This window comes from Salmo salar, chromosome 01, assembly GCF_965601325.2.
Source record: "Salmo salar chromosome 01, fSalSal1, whole genome shotgun sequence".
NCBI lineage: Eukaryota > Metazoa > Chordata > Actinopteri > Salmoniformes > Salmonidae > Salmo > Salmo salar.
Genome location: NC_138291.1, coordinates 145,721,804 through 145,743,514, shown reverse-complemented (window position 1 = coordinate 145,743,514; position 21,711 = coordinate 145,721,804). Strand labels below are relative to the sequence as shown.

General features: G+C 41.7%; 1 pseudogene; it reads right to left on the bottom strand.

Annotated features, from left to right (window-relative positions):
* Positions 1 to 960: 960 nt before the first annotated feature.
* LOC106563347 (bone morphogenetic protein 1-like) lies at positions 961 to 19,897 on the bottom strand (annotated as a pseudogene).
* Positions 19,898 to 21,711: the final 1,814 nt, after the last annotated feature.

Sequence of the window (21,711 nt, the reverse complement as noted above, 5' to 3'; positions counted from 1 at the left end):
AAATATAACCCTTTTTTGATATGAAGAGTCTTAGCAAAAAACAGCAACAAGCATGTTTGTGAATATCAGAGCACAGGAAAGAAGAAACTCATTAAGAGGTCATTTGAATAGAGTTTTCTGTGTGATTGTGTCCTTTTCTTACTGAGCTGAGTAATGGTCCAAATGATTGGAGTCAAATTTAAGATGGGAACCATTTCCTAAAAATCCCCGATAGTGCAAGTCAGAGAAGTGCTTATCCACAATGGAGCTGTCATTGTCTCATCAACAAGTGTTTTTGTCAGTGTGAGTCATTTTGGAAATGAACATAGTACATAGAGCTACTATAGATAACGTGAAAAGCAATTATAAAGTCTCTATCAGCATCCAGGAGCAGAAATGGAGATGGATTGGCCACACGGTCTGCAGAACATCATACAACATTCATTGACTGAAAGTCTGCAAAGCAGAAGTGGTTAAAACACAACAACTGAATAACAGTTTTGTTTATTTAGGATAGCACCACTAGCACCATACCAGGTACCTCAGAAGTACATGTGGATACAGTACAGTACCATAACATTAAGTGCTACCCACGTTTTGCCCAGGATTAGCAGATCAGACTTAGAAGTTACATGTCTGTACAATCTCCACAAGAGTACATTTCATACGCTTTTTCTTCCCTCCCATTCCCCTTGCCTTTACCTAATAAAAAAAAAACATTATTATTCAAAAGCTATTTTTGGAAGGAAACTGCACTCAACATAATGGCATAGGCCTAAGCTATTATCAGTGGAGCGAGAGAGAGAGAGAGAGAGAGAGAGAGAGAGAGAGAGAGAGAGAGAGAGAGAGAGAGAGAGAGAGAGAGAGAGAGAGAGTGAGAGCAGTTCAAACAAGCACATTGAAATGCTGTATACCACTAGTAGCACTTTAAGGAAAGTATTGTCATTCCACCATGCAGGCTGATACAAAAACATCAATCAGTAATTGTTTCATGGATTTAATGGATTAATCAAGATAGAGCGTAAGTGAGGGAGAGGGAGAGAGAGAGAGAAAGAGAGAGAGAGTTAAAAACAGAACAGTGAAACAAACATCAGGAACACTTATTGAGGACAGCATGGGACTTATGAATATGTTGGTCCTTCTGTGAAGTATATATTTGGGCCAAATCATCGAAACAAATGGAAAAGAACAGACCACCACCTTACACTATATTTATTAACCTAGCTCTTGAAAAGAATGACAACAAATGTTTGTTTTTCTTGTCCGGCTAACATCAATCATTATGGGGGGGAAAAATCATCCCTGTTCTGCATTGGAGGACCATACAAATTACAACTGTGTGCTCAAAACACATTTCCTGATTCTCTTTGTCTTTCCTTGTCATTCATGTGCACCCGTAAAGATATATAGTCATTTCAGTGCCAAGAATTAAAGTCAAGAGTAAATAGTCATATTTAGGAATCAACCTTTTATTAAAGCCACACCAAGGTAAGGTTGGAAGGTTAGCTTCCCAAGGAGATCAGGATCAGCTGAGCTTCAAGTTAGGAGGTGGCTGGGGAACTGGGGATTAGTCCCTATAACATGTTACATTTTAGTCATTTAGCAGACACTCTTATCCAGAGCGACTTACAGTATTGAGTGGATACATTTTTTTTACCCATACTGGTCCCCTGTGGGAGTCGAACCCACAACCCTAGTGTTTAACATTGCCATGCTCTACCAACTGAGACAGATATGTACCCTGACCATTGTGTATCCTGTACAGTAATACCACCACCCCACTGTTCCTTACAGGCCTGTGGGATCTTTTTAGTTGAGAAAATGAAAATCTTTGGGGGGAATTAAATTAAAGTCTCCCCCACATATCCACCCTCTCATCCACCCTCCCTAATCTAAATGATACAAACTTGAAAACACTGTCTTTTGCTACATGGCTTCACTCCTTACAGTTGTGATTGGAGGGTAAGGGGGGTGGCTTTGGGTGGCGGGTGGAGTGTGGGGGGACAGCTATCCAAGCCCCTTCTGCTCTTAGGGAACTGGGAGTATCAAAGCATTGGGATGCACATTCTCCTCTTATTAAGTCTGGGGAAGTCTGGTTCATGTGCAAAGGGTCTTTGAACTTTGCGCTGGTGTACCGTACCTGGAAGCCCTTCTTATTGCTGGTGACATCAGAACTATATAACGATGGCATCCCCAGCAGAGTAGTATCTCCTCAGGGGGATGAAAGAAAGTGAGCGAGAAAGAGAGAGTCAGAGAGAGAGAGAGGAGAGAGGGAGAGTCAGAGAGAGAGAGGAGAAAGAGAGAGTCAGAAAGAGAGGAGAGAGAGGAGAGAGAGAGGAGAGAGAGAGGAGAAAGAGAGAGTCAGAGAGAGAAAGGAGAGAGAGAGGAGAGAGAGAGGAGAGAGAGAGTCAGAGAGAGAGGAGAGAGAGAGAGAGTCAGAGAGAGAGAGAGGAGAGAGTCAGAGAGAGAGGAGAGAGTGAGCGAGAGAGAGAGAGAGAGAGAGAGACAGTCGGAGAGAGAGAGAGTCAGAGAGTCAGAGAGTCAGAGAGTCAGAGAGAGAGAGGAGAGAGTCAGAGAGAGAGAGGAGAGAGAGAGTCAGAGAGAGATGAGAGAGAGAGGAGAGAGAGGAGAGAGAGACAGTCAGAGAGAGAGAGTAGAGAGACAGTCAGAGAGAGAGAGAGAGAGTCAGAGAGAGAGGACAGAGTCAGATCGAGAGAGAGAGAGAGAGAGAGTCAGAGAGAGAGAGAGAGTCAGAGAGAGAGGAGAGAGTCATAGAGAGAGAGGAGAGAGTCAGAGAGAGAGAGAGAGAGTCAGAGAGAGAGAGAGAGAGTCAGAGAGAGAGAGAGTCAGAGAGAGAGGAGAGAGTCAGAGAGAGAGAGGAGAGAGTCAGAGAGAGGGAGAGAGTCAGAGAGAGAGAGTCAGAGAGAGAGGAGAGAGTCAGAGAGAGGAGAGAGAAATAATCTTACACTTCTACATTTTAAAAGTATGCAAACACCCCTGGCATTTTGTGAAACACTACATACAGTAAAAATATGTACAGTAGCTGTTACAGTCTAGTAGGTGTACTGAAACCTTTGGTTGTCCTTACCCCAGATTCACAGTAACAGCCAAGCCTTGGGGCCTTGATATCAGCACCGTCAAATAGCTCCACGTAGTCGTAGCCGCAGTCTGGCTTTTCCTCAATCTCAAAGGTTTGGAATATGAGCTCTACTCTGTAGCCCTTCTCAGCAGAGACCACCCATTGGCAGTCAGACACCCCTGGGTAGTTGTTATCCCCAAACTGGGCGTGGGAGTAAAGATCTTTGGTCTTGACCTCAGCTTTAATGCTTCCTCCACAGTCTGAGAACGCACAGCCACAAAATGAGAGACCGAGGCTCAGAGAAGGGACTCATTCAGATATGGAATGTACAATTTAGCAACACATAATTCTCTGAGAGCCAGTTATTTTCCCCCAAAAACTCCACTACATTCCCTGTGGTATTGTGTAACTTTATACGCGTGAGTTGAAAGAGACCACTAATCACAGACCCAGATGGCAACATGGCCATTGTAGCCCTCAATTTATGCAGGGTTAATTCCTTCAGATGAATCCTCTCATTATTCAGGGGTCCTGACAAAACCACATATGTTGTTCACGCATTATTAACATAATGTACTGTACTTTAGTGATAATATAATACAAACAAAACAAAAACCAGAAATATTTCCATCAGCATACAAGAAGAAATTTGCATCAGTGGACACAAAGCTGATCATTAACGATGAAGGAGGTAAACAATGGTCCCAGGATGAAATCCTTGTGGCTCATCCTTTTCAACCTCCTGTAATTGGAGTTGTCTTTGGGAAAACACAAGCCTTTTTGATTGATTTGAGAGACAAAATGAGCCCAACTGGATCAAAGGCCTTGCTAAGATCAATGAATACCTCTTAACTGGTCGGCTGAGATTGATGGATTATTTATTATTATTATCAATATTTTAAATAGGCTATGGCAGTGGATTGACCAGACCTAAATGAAAAAGGTTGAATAATTGATTATACAATCAATATTACTTGATTATTCAAATTTCTCTGAAATAAAAAAAAACACGATAGAAGTTCGCACATCTCCCTGTGCACGAATAAGAATGATCCATTCAGTCCTTTCCTTTCTGGTGTCACAAAATCCTAATGCCAGTGCACGTGTCACCCACCTGCACTGTCTCAAAGCCTCTCTTCTGGACTAAGTTGTCAGAGAAGAAGCTCAGGAACATCTTGTTGCCGCTGGAGATGACTGGCGAGGGTTTCTTGGTGCCACGGAAGCATCCTAGACTGGGGGCCCAGCCGTCCCGCCCATTGTAGATCTCCAGGTGGTCATAGGCACACTCCGAATGAGCCTCCATGTCGATCTCTTTGAAAACCTGAACATTTTATGAAGATTCAGCGAGGTACTGTAGGTGGTAAAAATCTACATGAACCTTATTCCGATGTCTATGTACTGTTACAATGTACATTACAAGTATGACATAACAGGTGCCATTAAAACAATGCCAATCTTGTCATGACACTAGCAGTAAACATCGAAGTTTGATGATGTGGCCTGGGGTGGTAGAGAGGGCCCAGGTACAGGCCTTCTTGCTGGGGTACTTTTCAGGCCAGTTGGGGCTGGTGGAGGTGCCTACATGCTTACCACATGATCACAGCCGTCTGGAAAAGAAACATCGCCGAACAGCTCAGTAATCCAAGAGGACAGATCATATCCCCAGCTCTTTGATTTCATGAGCCATGTAAAATAGGATGTCAAGGGCTTTATGTAATTCCTGAATGGATGGATATGGCCTTTCTGGGTGATATGGCCTTTCAATATCAAGCCTGATATTGGGCGCTGTGAGCAGCGCTGTGTGAATACCCTGGGCCAATGTGCCTCTGACCCTAGTTCTCCTAAAACACCATCAATGTAGTATGAATCACACAACTTCACCATCCCACTCACAGGACAGTCTCAAGGTTTTTAATTGAATAATGAGCTTCTCAAGAAATAAGTATCCCAATATTGACACCATTGTATTTAAAAAGCTGTCATCAATCATTGTCTTCTAACTAAATGTTGATATTCTTTAATACTCTGAGAGAGCTCACTAGGTTGCAAACTGCTACAGTAAGTGAAGCTAATAAGAAAGTCAGGTCCTACCTACAGTACCAGTCAAAAGTTTGGACACACTTATTCATTCAATATTTTTTATTTTTTTTTGTATTTTCTACATTGTAGAATATTAGTGAAGACATCAAAACTATGAAATAACACATGCAATCAGGTAGTAAGCAAAATAGTGTTAAACAAATCAAAATATATTTTAGATTTTAGATTCTTCAAAGTAGCCACCCTTTGCCTTGATAACAACTTTGCACACTCTAGGCGTTCTCTCAACCAGCTTCACCTGGAATTCTTTTCCAACAGTCTTGAATGAGTTCTCACATATGCTGAGCACTTGTTGGCTGCTTTTCCTTCACTCTGCGGTCCAACTCGTCCCAAACCATCTCAATTGGGTTGAGGTCGGGTGATTGTGGAGGCCAGGTCATCTGATGCAGCACTCCATCACTCTCCTTGTTGGTCAAATAGCCCTTCCACAACCTAGAGGTGTGTTGGGTCATTGTCCCGTTGAAAAACAAATGATAGTCCCACTAAGTGCAAACCAGATAGGATGGCGTATCTCTGAAGAATGCTGTGGTAGTAATGCTGGTTAAGTGTGCCTTGAATTCCAAATAAATCACAGTGTCACCAGCAAAGCACCCCCCACACCATCACACCTCCTCCTCCATACGTCACGATGGGAACCACACTTGCGGAGATCATCCGTTCACCTACTCTGCGTCTCACAAAGACACGGTGGTTGGTAACAAAAATCTCAAATTTGGACACGTCAAACCAAAGGACAGATTTCCACCGGTCTAATGTCCATTGCTCGTGTTTCTTGGCCTAAGCAAGTCTCTTCTTATTATTGGTGTCCTTTAGTAGTGACTGACCTTCATGTCTTAAAGTAATGATGGACTGTCATTTGTCTTTACTTATTTGAGCTGTTCATAATATGGACTTGGTCTTTTTTTTCATCACAACTGTGATGAATGTGGTGTGACTGTTATAAAAACACACTCTTTCCTCGGATAAAGGATGATTGTTAAGGTGGCAGACACTGAGTTCATTAATAAGTTTGTGTCCAATTGATGTCCAAGTGATAAAGAATATCAACATTTAGTTAGAAGACAGGGGCTGATTAGTGTTTTTTAACTACAATGGTGTCACTATTGGGATATTTATCTCCTGAGAAGCTCATTATTTCATTATGACAATTTGTCAGATGATTATTTGGTGGTGTTAGACTGTAGCTTGAGTTGTCTAACACCTTGAGACTGTCCAGTGAGTGGGATGGTGAAGTTGTGTGATTCATACTACATTGGCGGTGTTTTTAGGAGATGGATCAGTAAGCACTTTAACTCTATTTTACTAAGTATATGAAATGAACTGATATGCGGAGGAAGACGTAACTCTTTCATTCCATAAGTCAGCCATGTTGGCCGTCATCAGATAATATGTGCAACGGTGCAGAAATATACAGGTGAATTTTAATTGAAAACAATTACAGTAAGGTACTTAGTTGTTACCCAGAAATAACTTGATATTGAGATAAAAATGGCTGCATTGGGCCTTTAATGTAAATGTGAAGGCCTGAGATACAGTTTAATAATCAGAAGATGGTTCCACAGATGTTAATGTGAACTAATACAGTGAGGGAAAAAAGTATTTGATCCCCTGCTGATTTTGTACGTTTGCTCACTGACAAAGAAATTATCAGTCTATAATTTTAATGGTAGGTTTATTTGAACAGTGAGAGACAGAATAACAACAAAAAAATCCAGAAAAACGCATGTCAAAAATGTTATAAATTGATTTGCATTTTAATGAGGGAAATAAGTATTTGACCCCTCTGCAAAACATGACTTAGTACTTGGTGGCAAAACCCTTGTTGGCAATCACAGAGGTCAGACGTTTATTGTAGTTGGCCACCAGGTTTGCACACATCTCAGGAGGGATTTTGTCCCACTCCTCTTTGCAGATCTTCTCCAAGTCATTAAGGTTTCGAGGCTGACGTTTGGCAACTCGAACCTTCAGCTCCCTCCACAGATTTTCTATGGTATTAAGGTCTGGAGACTGGCTAGGCCACTCCAGGACCTTAATGTGCTTCTTCTTGAGCCACTCCTTTGTTGCCTTGGCCGTGTGTTTTGGGTCATTGTCATGCTGGAATACCCATCCACGACCCATTTTCAATGCCCTGGCTGAGGGAAGGAGGTTCTCACCCAAGATTTGACGGTACATGGCCCCGTCCATCGTCCCTTTGATGTGGTGAAGTTGTCCTGTCCCCTTAGCAGAAAAACACCCCCAAAGCATAATGTTTCCACCTCCATGTTTGACGGTGGGGATGGTGTTCTTGGGGTCATAGGCAGCATTCCTCCTCCTCCAAACACGTCAAGTTGAGTTGATGCCAAAGAGCTCCATTTTGGTCTCATCTGACCTCAACACTTTCACCCAGTTGTCCTCTGAATCATTCAGATGTTCATTGGCAAACTTCAGACGGGCATGTATAGGTGCTTTCTTGAGCAGGGGGACCTTGCGGGCGCTGCAGGATTTAAGTCCTTCACGGCGTAGTGTGTTACCAATTGTTTTCTTGGTGACTATGGTCCCAGCTGCCTTGAGATCATTGACAAGATCCTCCCGTGTAGTTCTGGGCTGATTCCTCACCGTTCTCATGATCATTGCAACACCACGAGGTGAGATCTTGCATGGAGCCCCAGGCTGAGGGAGATTGACAGTTCTTTTGTGTTTCTTCCACTTGCGAATAATCACACCAACTGTTGTCACCTTCTCACCATGCTGCTTGGCGATGGTCTTGTAGCCCATTCCAACCTTGTGTAGGTCTACAATCTTGTTCCTGACATCCTTGGAGAGCTCTTTGGTCTTGGCCATGGTGAAGAGTTTGGAATATGATTGATTGATTGCTTCTGTGGACAGGTGTCTTTTTTACAGGTAACAAGCTGAGATTAGGAGCACTCCCTTTAAGAGTGTGCTCCTAATCTCAGCTCGTTACCTGTATAAAAGACACCTGGGAGCCAGAAATCTTTCTGATTGAGAGGGGGTGAAATACTTATTTCCCTCATTAAAATGCAAATCAATGTATAAAATTTTTGACATGCGTTTTTCTGGATTTTTTTGTTGTTATTTTATCTCTCACTGTTCAAATAAACCTACCATTAAAATTATAGACTGATCATTTCTTTGTCAGTGGGAAATCATACAAAATCAGCAGGGGATCAAATACTTTTTTCCCTCACTGTATATTATGACAAATTCTTCACTGGTAGTAAATGTTGTAAAGGATTTTGGTGCAAAATGACCCAATCCTGTGGCATCTCATCATCATCATTAACACTAGTCACAGATGGACACTATTCTTGATCTCCGAACTTCGAAGTAGTTCGCAGCAAATCCAGCCTTGTTCACTGACCCATCAGACACAAACTTCATCCAGAGCTGGTTGGAGCTGGTCTTGATGTCATCTGGTTTGTCGTAGCCACAAAAGCGGCCCAGAAGTGGACTGCTCTCTGACTTCCCGTTTCTCACCTCCAGGTAGTCATAGGCACAGCTGTCATGCCTCTCAATCTATGGTAGAGACAGGCAAGGCACATTGGAGAATGTTGACACAGGATGCTCAACTGTCCTACAAATTCACATCTACTCTGCTATGTCGGTTATAAATAGGATTATTTCAAGCTGACATAGCAGTATCCTCCTATCAGTAATAAAGAAGAAGTCTCCAACACAAATCAAATGAAATCAAATTGTATTTGTCACAGTGCATTTGGGTTACCATTTGGGTTACCAAATCATTCAAATCCAGATGGAAAATATTTACACAAGAAGCAACCTAATATCACACAGTCAAACTCTCAGTCATTTAGTAAGTTCACCATTCTGCCATTCTCACTGTTAAACATCACACAGTATTCAACACAACGGCTCTTTATGTCAAACATTTGATCTGATCAGTCAAACCTTACTGTGAAATGCTTAGTTACAAGCCCCTAACCAACAATGCAGTTTAATAAATAGAGTTAAGAAAATATTTACTAAAGAAACTAAAGTAAAAAAATCCAAAATGATAATAATAAAAAAGCAACACAAGAAAATGACATAATAACGAGACTATATACAGGGGGTACCGGTACCGAGTCAATGTGCGAGGGTGCAGGTTAGTCGACGTAATTTGTAAAGACATAGATAATAAACCGTGAGTAGCAGTGAGTAGCAGCAGGGAAAAGTACACTGTGCATTCAGCAACACGGACAGAACTCTTGTTAACGGGTATGCACAAAAACACAAGAAAGAGAGAGAGCTCAACATTACATTTAAACTAGTCAATCAGTGTGAGGAGTGAAGTCTCTGATGGGCATTGACTAGAGCAGGGAAGTCAGGTATTGTTTCTCACGTCCCTATGTGCAGGATTGCTGAGAGGTGAAAGTCAGTAAGAGATGATCTGTGCCTTGACTTATTATATTTCATCACTGAAAATGTCTGTTCACATACATAGGTTGACCCAAAAATGTACCAACATCTTCTGAGCATGACTCCTAATCTTTAGAAATCTTGTTCATCGAGAGACGCATAGAACCTCGTCAGTGACATTGTTTTGAATAGTTCTCCAGTCACTACATCAGACTGAAGATCGATAAGCTCAAGCTGCAGGTCAGTGGGAGCGTTATCCACATTGAAGGTGAAAGGAGAGGAAACCAACATCATGTCATTGTCTAACACTTTGAAATCCTCAAGACTCACCGTTCAAAGCACGCAGCAGCAATGTATACTTGCTGGTCATCTGATAGGGAACAGACTAGTAGTGTGGGAAGGTGGGTGAGATTGTTGGCTTCTACTTTGCGGGTCAGGAGGAGTAATTTTCCCTTGAAAGCTTTGACAAGGCTGTACATCTGATCTGCAAAAAGACCCTTCCCTTATAGTTTGCAATTCAGTTCATTCATGAGTGCCATGATGTCCATGATGAAGGCAAAATCAGCCAACCATTCTTTATCTTGCAGAAGAGGGAAATCCATATATTTTCCGTTCATTTGCAAAAACTCAGAAATCTTCGACTTCAGGTCCCACACCCTTTTAAGCACCTTCCCCAAACTCAGCCATCTCACGTTTGTGTGGTAGGGGAGATCTGCATGACCCGACTCTGTCTCTTCCAACAGTGAGACAAATGGCCTGTGGTTTAAAGATTTTGCTTTATGAAGTTTACCACTTTTGTGACTGTATCCACAACATGGCTCATTTTCAGAACACATTTACAGAGCACCTCCTGATGAATGATGCAATGCAGGAGAAGAAAAACAATTCAGATCTGGGTTCAGCTCAGCTACTTGATCTTGTATCCTTTTCAAAAGGCCAATGTTTTCTCCTGTCAAGTTTGGGCACTCTTCATTGACTGCGCTGAAGCAAGTTCCTCTGTAATTTCAAAGTCTGGGGTTATGCCTTGTAACAATATCAACAACTGCGCCGTGTCACGTGCATCACTGCTCTCATCCAGGGCCAAGGAGAAATAGGTGAAATCCTTTACCTTGCCTTTCAACCTTTGTTACATATTCTCTGCGATGTCCTCAACACACCGTGTCACTGTTCGTCTTGACAAGGAAATATTTTCAAACAGCTCTTTCTTGTCGGGGCAAAGTATTGCTGCAGAGTCAATTAAACATTCTTTAATGAATTTGCCCTCAGCGAATGGCTTGCTATGTTTAGCAATTTTGTGGGATAGTACACAGCTAAAAATTCCGTTGTTTGCTGAATGCAGTATTGTGAAAAGTCCTTGCAGCTTTTGCAACAGAGAAAGCAACTCTTTCAAAACACTTGCCCTATGCTCAGAAGACATATTTCTATATTTCTCTGCATGCTTCGCCTGGAAGTGTTGGGACAAGTTTTAGTCTTTCAAGACAGCGATGCTCTCTTTGCACACTAAGCACACAGCTTTCCCTGATACTTCAATAAATACATATTTTGATGTCCACTATTGCTGGAACACCAAACATTCATTGTCTACTTTCCTTTTCTTTGAAATCTTTTTTTTTCTTCATTTTTGCACAATTTCTAGCTAGCTACTATTTGTAACTGTGACGTGTGTGTCAGCCTGTCAGTCACTGTCTGTCCTCGTGCAGTTGTTATTTATACGTGCCTTCAAAATAAACGTCCCACAAGTGGTGGGAGTTAAATCATTACACATAGGAGAGTATTCATTGGGCTTTTAATTTGAATAACAAATATGTTTTTCAAAACTTTACTATCACAAATTCTTTATGTGATCTGAGCATGATTCCGCGGGCCGTATTGAATCATGTCGCGGGCCGCATACGGCCCCCGGGCCGGCATTTGCCCAGGCCTGGCCGAGTACATACACTACCGTTCAAAGGTTTGAGGTCACCTAGAAATGTCCTTGTTTTTGAAAGAAAAGCACATTTTTTGTCCATTAAAATAACATCAAATTGATCAGAAATACAGTGTAGACATTGTTAATGTTGTAAATGACTATTGTAGCTGGAAAAGGCTGTTTTTCTATGGAATATCTACATAGGCTACAGAGGCCCATTATCAGCAACCATCACTCCTGTGTTCCAAATGGCACATTGTGTTAGCTAATCCAAGTTTATTGTTTTAAAAGGCTAATTGATCATTAGAAAACCCTTTTGCAATTATGTTAGAGCAGCTGAAAACTGTTGTTCTGATTATAGAAGCAATAAAACTGGCCTTCTTTAGACTAGTTGAGTATCTGGAGCATCAGCATTTGTGGGTTCGATTACAGGCTCAAAATGCCCAGAAACAAAGAACTTTCTTCTGAAACTCGTCAGTCTATTCTTGTTCTGAGAAATGAGGCTATTCCATGCGAGAAATTGCCAAGAAACTGAAGATCTCATACAACGCTGTGTACTACTCCCTTCACAGAACAACGCAAACGGGCTCTAACCAGAATAGAAAGAGGAGTGGGAGGCCCCGGTGCACAACTGAGCAAGAGGACAAGTACATTAGAGTGTCTAGTTTGAGAAACAGATGCCTCACAAATCCTCAACCGGCAGTTTCATTAAATAGTACCCGCAAAACACTAGTCTCAACGTCAACAGCGAAGAGGCAACTCCGGGAGGCTGGCCCTCTAGGCAGAGTTCCTCTGTCCAGTGTCTGTGTTCTTTTGTCCATCTTAATCTTTTCTTTTTATTGGCCAGTCTGAGATATGGCTTTTTCTTTACAACTCTGCCTAGAAGGCCAGCATCCCGGAGTTGCCTCACTGTTGATATTATGTAGATGTTAGATAAAGATCCCAATGTGTGTCTACTACATGAAGTTCAAACAGACCTTGGAGGTGAGGCAGTTGTTTTGTAGCAGCAGCAGCATAACTAGACCATTTTTAAATTGTTAAGATAGGCACATGATGACTTAGACACACTTAAATACGTATTCTATTTGATATGTATACTATTAAAACGTTTTTTCTTTCAGTAGTAGATTTTTAGTATGGTAACCTATGTGGGAGCGAACATTAAACCTAAAATTCCCTTTGTTTACTCACTCCTTGTGCCTAGAGAGCCCCAGGTAGGCAAAATCTCAGCAGAAAGCTGTCAGACAGACTCTGATGCAGAGGAGAGCAGGGAGGAGGAAGAGGAGTTAAGGATTAGCAGCAGTGCCAGTGAAGGAGTGACAGAAGAGATTGAATAAGCAAGTAATAACGGAAAGGAAGCATATGGAAAGATTCGAAGTGAGGAAGATGAGGTTTTAGATGATCCAGCACTGTGGCCAGAGAAAGTACAAGACCATGAAAGAGAAGCAAGTGTTCGCAGACTCGCCAACAGGTGTGGTGAGGAGACAGAACTGTATAAAATCATACCCCCAGACTCAGAAGGCAAGCCATTCCCCAACTATTAACAGTATAGTAAGTCAGCAAACGGAAGAGAAAAGGTGCAGACAGACTGGCTTATTTATAGTAAGAGTGTAAAGGCATTATATTGCATTCCATGTGTTCTTTTTTTCTCATGAGCAAAGTAAACCATCACCTAGTTCTCTGAATAGTAAAGATGACTATAAGATATCATCAGTGTAATGGCGGAGCATGTATGACAAACTACCAGAGCATGAGGATGGTGTGTTTCACAAGAACTGTTACTGTTACTGGAAAAATCTGCAGCATACCGTAACAACAGCTACAGCTATAGACAGTCAGCTACAGAAACAAATCCAGTCACAAAAAAAACAGAGCACATGTAGAAAGGATTGTGGATGTGACACTGTACTTAGCATCTAGGAATCTGCCATTCCAGGGGAAATCACTCAATCTTGATGTGCATAATGGACATTACCTGGGCTTACTTGAACTGTTGTCAAATTATGTGAGCACTTACAGGAAGTCAGGGACATAAAGAAAGGAGCACGACTGACTCATTACCTCAGCCCTGAGAGTCAAAACGACTTCATAGGAATATGTGGTCAAAGGGTTTTGAAAACAACACTTTATGAAAGAGAAGATGCAATCTATTACTCGGTTATATGTGATGCAACACCAGACATTTCTCGTACTGAGCAAAATGTATTATTGGTGAGATATGTACAGAAAGATAAAGTTCAGGGAACAGGTGAATGGGAAATAATTGAACGTTTTCATGAATTTAAAGACTTTGCTAGAAGGACAGGCAGTGAAATATTGGAAGGGCATGGTATTGACATAGCAGATTGCCGTGGTAAAGGCTGTGATAATGGTGCAAATATGTCAGGGAAAGTGAAGGGAGTTCAAGAACACATACTGCAAAGATAATCCACTGGCCACATACTCACCTTGTGCCTCCCACTCTCTCTTAACTCTTAATCTTATGGGTGTACATGCAGCTTAGTCGTGCCCAGAAGTATCAACCTTTTTTGGCTGTGTGAATCGTCTTTACAATCTGTTCAGTGCCAGCTCAGAGCGATGGACCATTCTCAAGGAAAAGACTGGCTGCTGTCTTAAACACCTTTCAGACACGCGATGGAGTGCACATATTGCTGTGGTCCAACCAGTGGCAACTCATTTACCGTCTATCATCAAGGCCCTAGACATGCTTCTTGCTACCTGCAGCCTGACAAACGAAGCCAAATCTGAGGTAAAAGGTCTGAAAAGCTACTTCATGTCTTTCAAGGCAATCTTCCTGCTCACTTTCTGGGTAAAAGATTTGCAGTGTATTGAGAATTAAGCCTAATTCTTCAGTCAGGAAATATTTCTCTGGACACTGAAGCAGCTCACATTAAGGCACTACAGGAAGAAATACAGGCTCTGCCTAATCAGCGGGACGCTATTCTGGCAGAAGCTGGTGGCAAATGAAATGGGTGTAACTCAGTTTCACAGTGAACAGAGGAGCCACCAGAAAAAAAGAAAAAGTTTCCCTGATGAGACTGAAGATGACATAGCAGATTAACAGACGTCAGACACTGGGTTTCTCAACACAATGTTTTATGTGGCTCTGGATAGTATAAACAATTATTTGGACATGCGGTTCCACACGAGTGCAACTATATGCGAGGAGTTTTCACCAATTACATTTAGGAAAATGACTGAAAACAAAATTTGTGTATCTTGCCACAAATTGAGAAACAAGTACTCCAAAGATCTCACAGATGGATTTGAAAATAAAGTGCGACGTCTAAAGACGATATATGTTGCCACTTTTTCAGATGGTCTTTCTCCTGTATAGATCCTAAATGCCATCCACAAGATGCAGCTACAGAGCATTTTTGGGGAGGTGTGCATTGCACTGCGAATCTTCTGTACCATGCCTGTAAAAGTTGCTGGAGGTGAACGTGCCTTCAGTAAGCTGAAAATTATGAAGAACTATCAACGAACTACAGAGTGCCAAGACAGGTTGAACAGCCTTGCCATCCTTCAATTGAAAACCAGTTAGCTAGAAAATTAAACTTGAAAGACATTATAAATGGGTTTGCTCACAAGAAGGCTCGACGCTGGGCTCTTGGGGCAGTGTAATTTCGGAGTTATGTTTACAGGGAACAAACACAAGGACAACTGCCTTAACCTGTTCTACCTAAGCCTGCCCGGGGATGGGCAAAATATTGTTTCAGAGTATTTTCTGCTATGGTTTATCTCCTGTTGAACTTACTCAGGAATGTCCACATAATGTCTTGACAGTACAGTTGCAGTTTCACAGATGCTTGTTCTCTGTAGGTACCACATTGATGCCGTCCATATAGTTCAGATCTTTATTTTATTTTGGGTATGTTATTTAGGCACATATTTAGGAATTATGCATAGGGCAGAAGAGGGTTAGCCTTGTTTATAAGAATTGGCAATAAATTATTTAATCTGAAACATGGATCATTGGTAATTTGTTCATTAAAACTGACTCCAATACCATATATTAAAAAACAAGTCACCAATTGTGTAGTTATTTATAATAAAGCATCATAAAAATCTCATGACACAGACAGCTTTTGCTAACATTAGGAACCAAAATTGTTTGCAATAATGTCAATATAGGCAAAGGATGAAGGTGGAAACTAGAATCTGCACAATTGTAGTATAGAGCAGCAGAAGCTTATAGTTAGTACATTTAATAACACATATTGTTCAGTACGTTATTTTAATCTGAAACATTCTGATTTCTATGTTAGGGGCCCGGTAATCATTTAGGCAGGTTTCCTTCACTTTCTTGGGAACAGGGACTATGGTGGTCTGTTTGAAACATGTAGGTATTACAGACTCGGTGAGGGAGAGAATGAAAATGTCAGTGAGGACACTTGCCAGTTGGTCCGCGCATGCTTCGAGTACACGTCCTGGCAGAGGTGTGGACTCGAGTCACATGACTTGGACTTGAGTCAGACTCGAGTCACAAATATGATAACTTGCAACTCGACTTTGACTTTAACACCAATGACACGTGACTTTGCTTGGACTTGAGCCTTATGACTTATGACTTGATACCCTCCCCAAGCCCAAATATTAAAAATGGTGCTATTAAAAAAAGTGTGCAGTGCATCAACTCTTCATTTAACGGATTACAGTTTGAATCGGACAGGAGCCAATCAAATTGTGCCAGCTGAGAAAAAGTTGTGTGTGGCAGTGCAGAGGAACGTTCAGGGACTCATTATTCCATTTCTGTTAGTCACATGTCTGTGGAACTTGTTCAGTTTATGTCTCAGTTGTTGAATCTTGTTATGTTCATACAAATATTTACACATGTTAAGTTTGCTGAAAATAAACGCAGTTGACAGTGAGAGGACGTTTCTTTTCTTTTCTTTGCTGAGCGTAAAATATTAGCTCAAAAGTATTGTGGAGCTCCGGCACCTAAATATAAACAGTACAGTCACCCAAAAGAATTACCGGCATCTATTTCAGTCCAAGTCAAGCACTGCATACAAGTACATGATTGAGTGAAAATGACATTACACTTCCCTTTCTGCTTCATAATCTTTACTTCATATGACTGGAAGGAGAGGCCCACATGGAAATCCTGCGCTACAGTGATCTTCCACACACACCGGGTAGTTAGGTGACTGGATCTGGCCATTGTTCCTGTTCACCTCTCCCCCACAGATGGCTGGTGAGAGAGGAAGGGGGGGGGGGGTACACCTTCCATGAATTCTTCTAACAACAATATCAACTTCCCTCTTTTTTTAAATCAAGGGAATACAGTGGCAAAACATGAGTTTTGTGTTTAGTGTTTATAGCGCTTATGTAATTTGAATGTTGCAGAAAACTAAGGCTTTTTAAACACTAAAAGAAGGACATTTAGACAATATATAGACAATATGTTCTATGGTGAAACGGCTGATGTTAACTTCATACACGGCTGAGAAGCCCTTGCCCACCCAGTTGCTGCTGCTCCTGGAATCTATCCATAGCCGACAGTCCGTGGAAACGATGGGGCCAGGTAGACTGTCCCCACAGTAACGTCCTGATACGAAAGACAAACAAATAAAAACTCAACAACAACAACTCCAGGGTAACGACGAATAACTACACTGAGGCGGGCAGCTCTTAGTTCATCTCAGTTACACAGACAGCTGGTGAAGTCTGATCTTTATGCATCAGTGTATTATTCTGAACATATTGTACATTCAATTCAAATTCTCTACATTTCCATAAACTGTTCTGCTCTAGGAATTCAAAATCTCAGGTGAACATTGACTTAGGCACAGATGTTTTCTAAATTACGTATTGGCAGATGTAGACAGCAGGCCTCTCTGAAGAGTTCCCCGTGGATGGGCTCCAATCTAAATCTTCATCCATGTAAAGACCTTTCAGAGGGGTTTTTCTCCAGACAGACAGACAGACAGACAGACAGACAGACAGACAGACAGACAGACAGACAGACAGACAGACAGACAGACAGACAGACAGACAGACAGACAGACAGACAGACAGACAGACAGACAGACAGACAGACAGACAGACAGACAGACAGACAGACAGACAGACAGACAGACAAGAAAGAGGGGTTGGCGAGTGGTGGGTTGCGGGACGCAATGCAGATAGCCCGGTTAGCCAATGTGCGGGAACACTGGTTGGTCGACCCAATTGAGGTAGTATGTACATGAATGTATAGTTAAAGTGACTATGCATATATGATAAACAGAGAGTAGCAGCAGCGTAGAAAGAGGGATTGGGGGGGTTGGGGGGGCACACAATGCAAATAGTCCGGGTAGCCATTTCATTACCTGTTCAGGAGTCTTATGGCTTGGGGGTAAAAACCTTTGAGAAGCCTTTTTGTCCTAGACTTGGCAGTCCGATACCGCTTGCCATGCGGTAGTAGAGAGAACAGTCTATGACTGGGGTGGCTGGGGTCTTTGACAATTTTTAGGGCCTTCCTCTGACACCGCCTGGTGTAGAGGTTAGACCCAGTGATGTACTGGGCCGTATGCACTACCCTCTGTAGTGCCTTGCGATCAGACGACGAGCAATTGCCGTACCAGGTAGTGATGCAACCAGTCAGGATGCTCTTATCCAGAGCGACTAACAGGAGCAATTAGGGTTAAGTGCCTTACTAAAGGGCACATTGACAGATTTCTCACCTATTCGGCTAGTCGGGAATCAAACAAGCGACCTTTCGGTTACTGGCCCAATGCTCTTAACCGCTAGGATACCTGCTGCTCCCAAGAAATCCACAAAAAACTGGTGATTTAAACCTTCAACCCATTGGCTGCAAGGCAGGGATTCAACTCCAGAGCCACAGACTCCTGAGGCTATTAATTCTTATGGCTTGAATCCCATTAGCGGGATCAATATGACAACAGCCAGTGAAAGTGCAGGGCGCCAAATTCAAAACAACAAAAATCTCATAAAATTCCTCAAACATACAAGTATTATACACAATTTTAAAGCTTTACTTCTTATTAATCCAGCCAGTGTCTGATTTCAAAAAGGCTTTATGGCGAAAGCAAACATATGATTATGTTAGGTCAGCACCAACACACAAAAAAACACAGCCATTTCCCAGCCAAAGAGAGGAGTCACAAAAGCAGAAATAGAGATAAATTTAATCACTAACCTTTGATGATCTTCATCAGATGACACTCATATGACTTCATGTTACACAATACATGTATGTTTTGTTCGATAAAGTTTATATTTATATCCCAAAATCTCAGTTTACATTGGCGCGTTATGTTCAATTTACAGAAATACTCATCATAAATGTTGATGGAAATACAGTTGTTATACATGGAACTTTAGATAAACTTCTCCTTAATGCAACCGCTGTGTCAGATTTCAAAAAAGCTTTACCGAAAAAGCTACAATCTGAGTACGGCGCTCAGACACAAAAACATGCCATACAATATATCCCCCATGTTGGAGTTAACAATAGTCAGAAATAGCATTATAAATATTCAGTTACCTTTGATGATCTTCATCAGAATGCACTCCCAGGAATCCCAGTTCAACAATAAATGTTTGTTTTGTGCGATAAAGTCCATCCTTTATGTCCAAAAACCTCCTTTTTGTTCGCTTCTTCAGTTCACAAATCCAAAGTCACGACGCGGAGGTCAGACGAAAACTCAAAAAATCCCATTACAGTTCGTAGAAACATGTCAAACGATGTATAGAATCAATCTTTAGGATGTTTTTATCATAAATCTGCAATAAAGTTTCAACCGGAGAAATCCTTTGTCTTCAGAAATGCAATGGAACTGAGCTACCTCTCACGTGAGCGTGCATGGCTGAGCCTCATGCCCTGCTGGCAGTCCACTCACTCAATGAGCTCTTATTCATCCCCACTTCACAGTAGAAGCCTCAAACAAGGTTCTAAAGACTGTTGACATCTAGTGGAAGCCTTAGGAAGTGCAAAATGACTCCACAGACACTGTAGTTTGGATAGGCAATCACTTGAAAAACTACAAACCACTTCCTGTTTGTATTTTTTCTCAGGTTTTTGCCTGCCATATGAGTTCTGTTATACTCACAGACATCATTCAAACAGTTTTAGAAACTTCAGAGTGTTTTATATCCAAATCTACTAATAATATGCATATCTTTGTTTCTGGGAGTGAGTAGCAGGCAGTTTACTCTGGGCACGTCAGTCATCCAAGCTACTCAATACTGCCACCATCCATAAGAAGTTAAGAGGCTATTTCTGAACAAGTCTAAACAGAAAAGACTGAAGCCAATGCACTTCAATTAAATTCAACCAGAACTATCATCTCCTTTGGTTATAGGATACGATATGTTTGTTGTCAAGTGAACTGACAGAATTCACTGAGAAACTCACTGCACAGATGAGAACTGAGTTTGACGGCTAGTCCTTGGCTGTTTTCAACCTACTTTCTCTTCAGGTGTGACAGAGATCCTCCAGATACAGTGGACATAGGCTGCATATCCATTGGGATAACCAGGAGAGGAGAAGTTTCCACTACTGTCCTGTAGGCGGTCCCCACACCCTGCCCACAAAACACAACACAGCACACAGTGAAAAAGAAACACTCTAAACACACCACAGAAATGGATACAGTAAGCTACAATAGAAAAACATTGCTGGGATACAAAAGACAAGCTTTCGTTTCAGCTGTCTCAACAAAGATTTCCCTTAGCCTTAAAAAGGAGGCACAATACCAAGCACTTGATGGTTGCTGATTGATTGGTTGTTGAATTGTAACAACTGTGGCCCGTTCCTGGGGTTTGAGTTCTCCAGACTACAACAATAAACTGAATTCCAATTTTTGGAAACTAAAGAATCAATCAATCTCCTTTGAATGGGCGGGGGTGGTAGTAGTCAGATCTTTTGCAGGGTTTATCCTCATGTTCTCTCTGACATTTCAAGTGGTGAAAAGCCTACATGAGTCAGGGGGTCTGTGAAGTTGGATATGTCTTGTACACTTGTAGAGTTTGCGAGCTCGTGCGATGTCCCCTTTGCTCAGCCTTGTCCTCTGCCCAATGGGTGGCCTGACTCCATTGACATCATAACAGGCAGAATGGTGTCTAAGAAGACGCCTCTGAAGTTGAAATCCGCATAAGGAAAACAGCGCCACTCTTCGCCCCCAGTGCATTTGTTCTGGTTTTTGTTTTGTTGATGAAAGGTAGAGGAGCATCCAGCATCATGGTAAAAAAACGAATTACAGTACTCTGCTGTTCTGTCACACGTGCAAAAATGAGGGGGAAAAAGTGTATGTTGTTTGAAGTAACTTCTTTGTTGTTGTAATATCGCAAATGGATGTGGTAGTTTCACCATTACGGATTTAGCTTTAAGAGAGACCTCTCCCTATTCTCTCTTTGCAAAACAAAATGTTTAATTTGTATTCAGCTGACTTTTAAGACTTTTTTGTACTGTCAAAACTCAACCATTCATCCTAGACATCATCATCATCAACAACAGTTCCATCACTGGAAAATAACCATTCATCCTAGACATCACCATCATCAACAACAGTTCCAGCACTGGAAAATAACCATTCATCCTAGACATCACCATCATCAACAACAGTTCCAGCACTGGAAAATAACCATTCATCCTAGACATCACCATCATCAACAACAGTTCCAGCACTGGAAAATAACCATTCATCCTAGACATCACCATCATCAACAACAGTTCCAGCACTGGAAAATAACCATTCATCCTAGACATCACCATCATCAACAACAGTTCCAGCACTGGAAAATAACCATTCATCCTAGACATCACCATCATCAACAACAGTTCCAGCACTGGAAAATAACCATTCATCCTAGACATCACCATCATCAACAACAGTTCCAGCACTGGAAAATAATAATTCATCCTAGACATCACCATCATCAACAACAGTTCCAGCACTGGAAAATAACCATTCATCCTAGACATCACCATCATCAACAACAGTTCCAGCACTGGAAAATAATAATTCATCCTAGACATCACCATCATCAACAACAGTTCCAGCACTGGAAAATAACCATTCATCCTAGACATCACCATCATCAACAACAGTTCCAGCACTGGAAAATAACCATTCATCCTAGACATCACCATCATCAACAACAGTTCCAGCACTGGAAAATAACCATTCATCCTAGACATCACCATCATCAACAACAGTTCCATCACTGGAAAAGTAGTCATGACATGGCACTGCTGAGAAGCAGGCCATAATAAGACATTTTCACATGGGGTTCCGGTTTGACACTTTTCTACTTTATCGACCTCCCTTTCTGTCCCCCC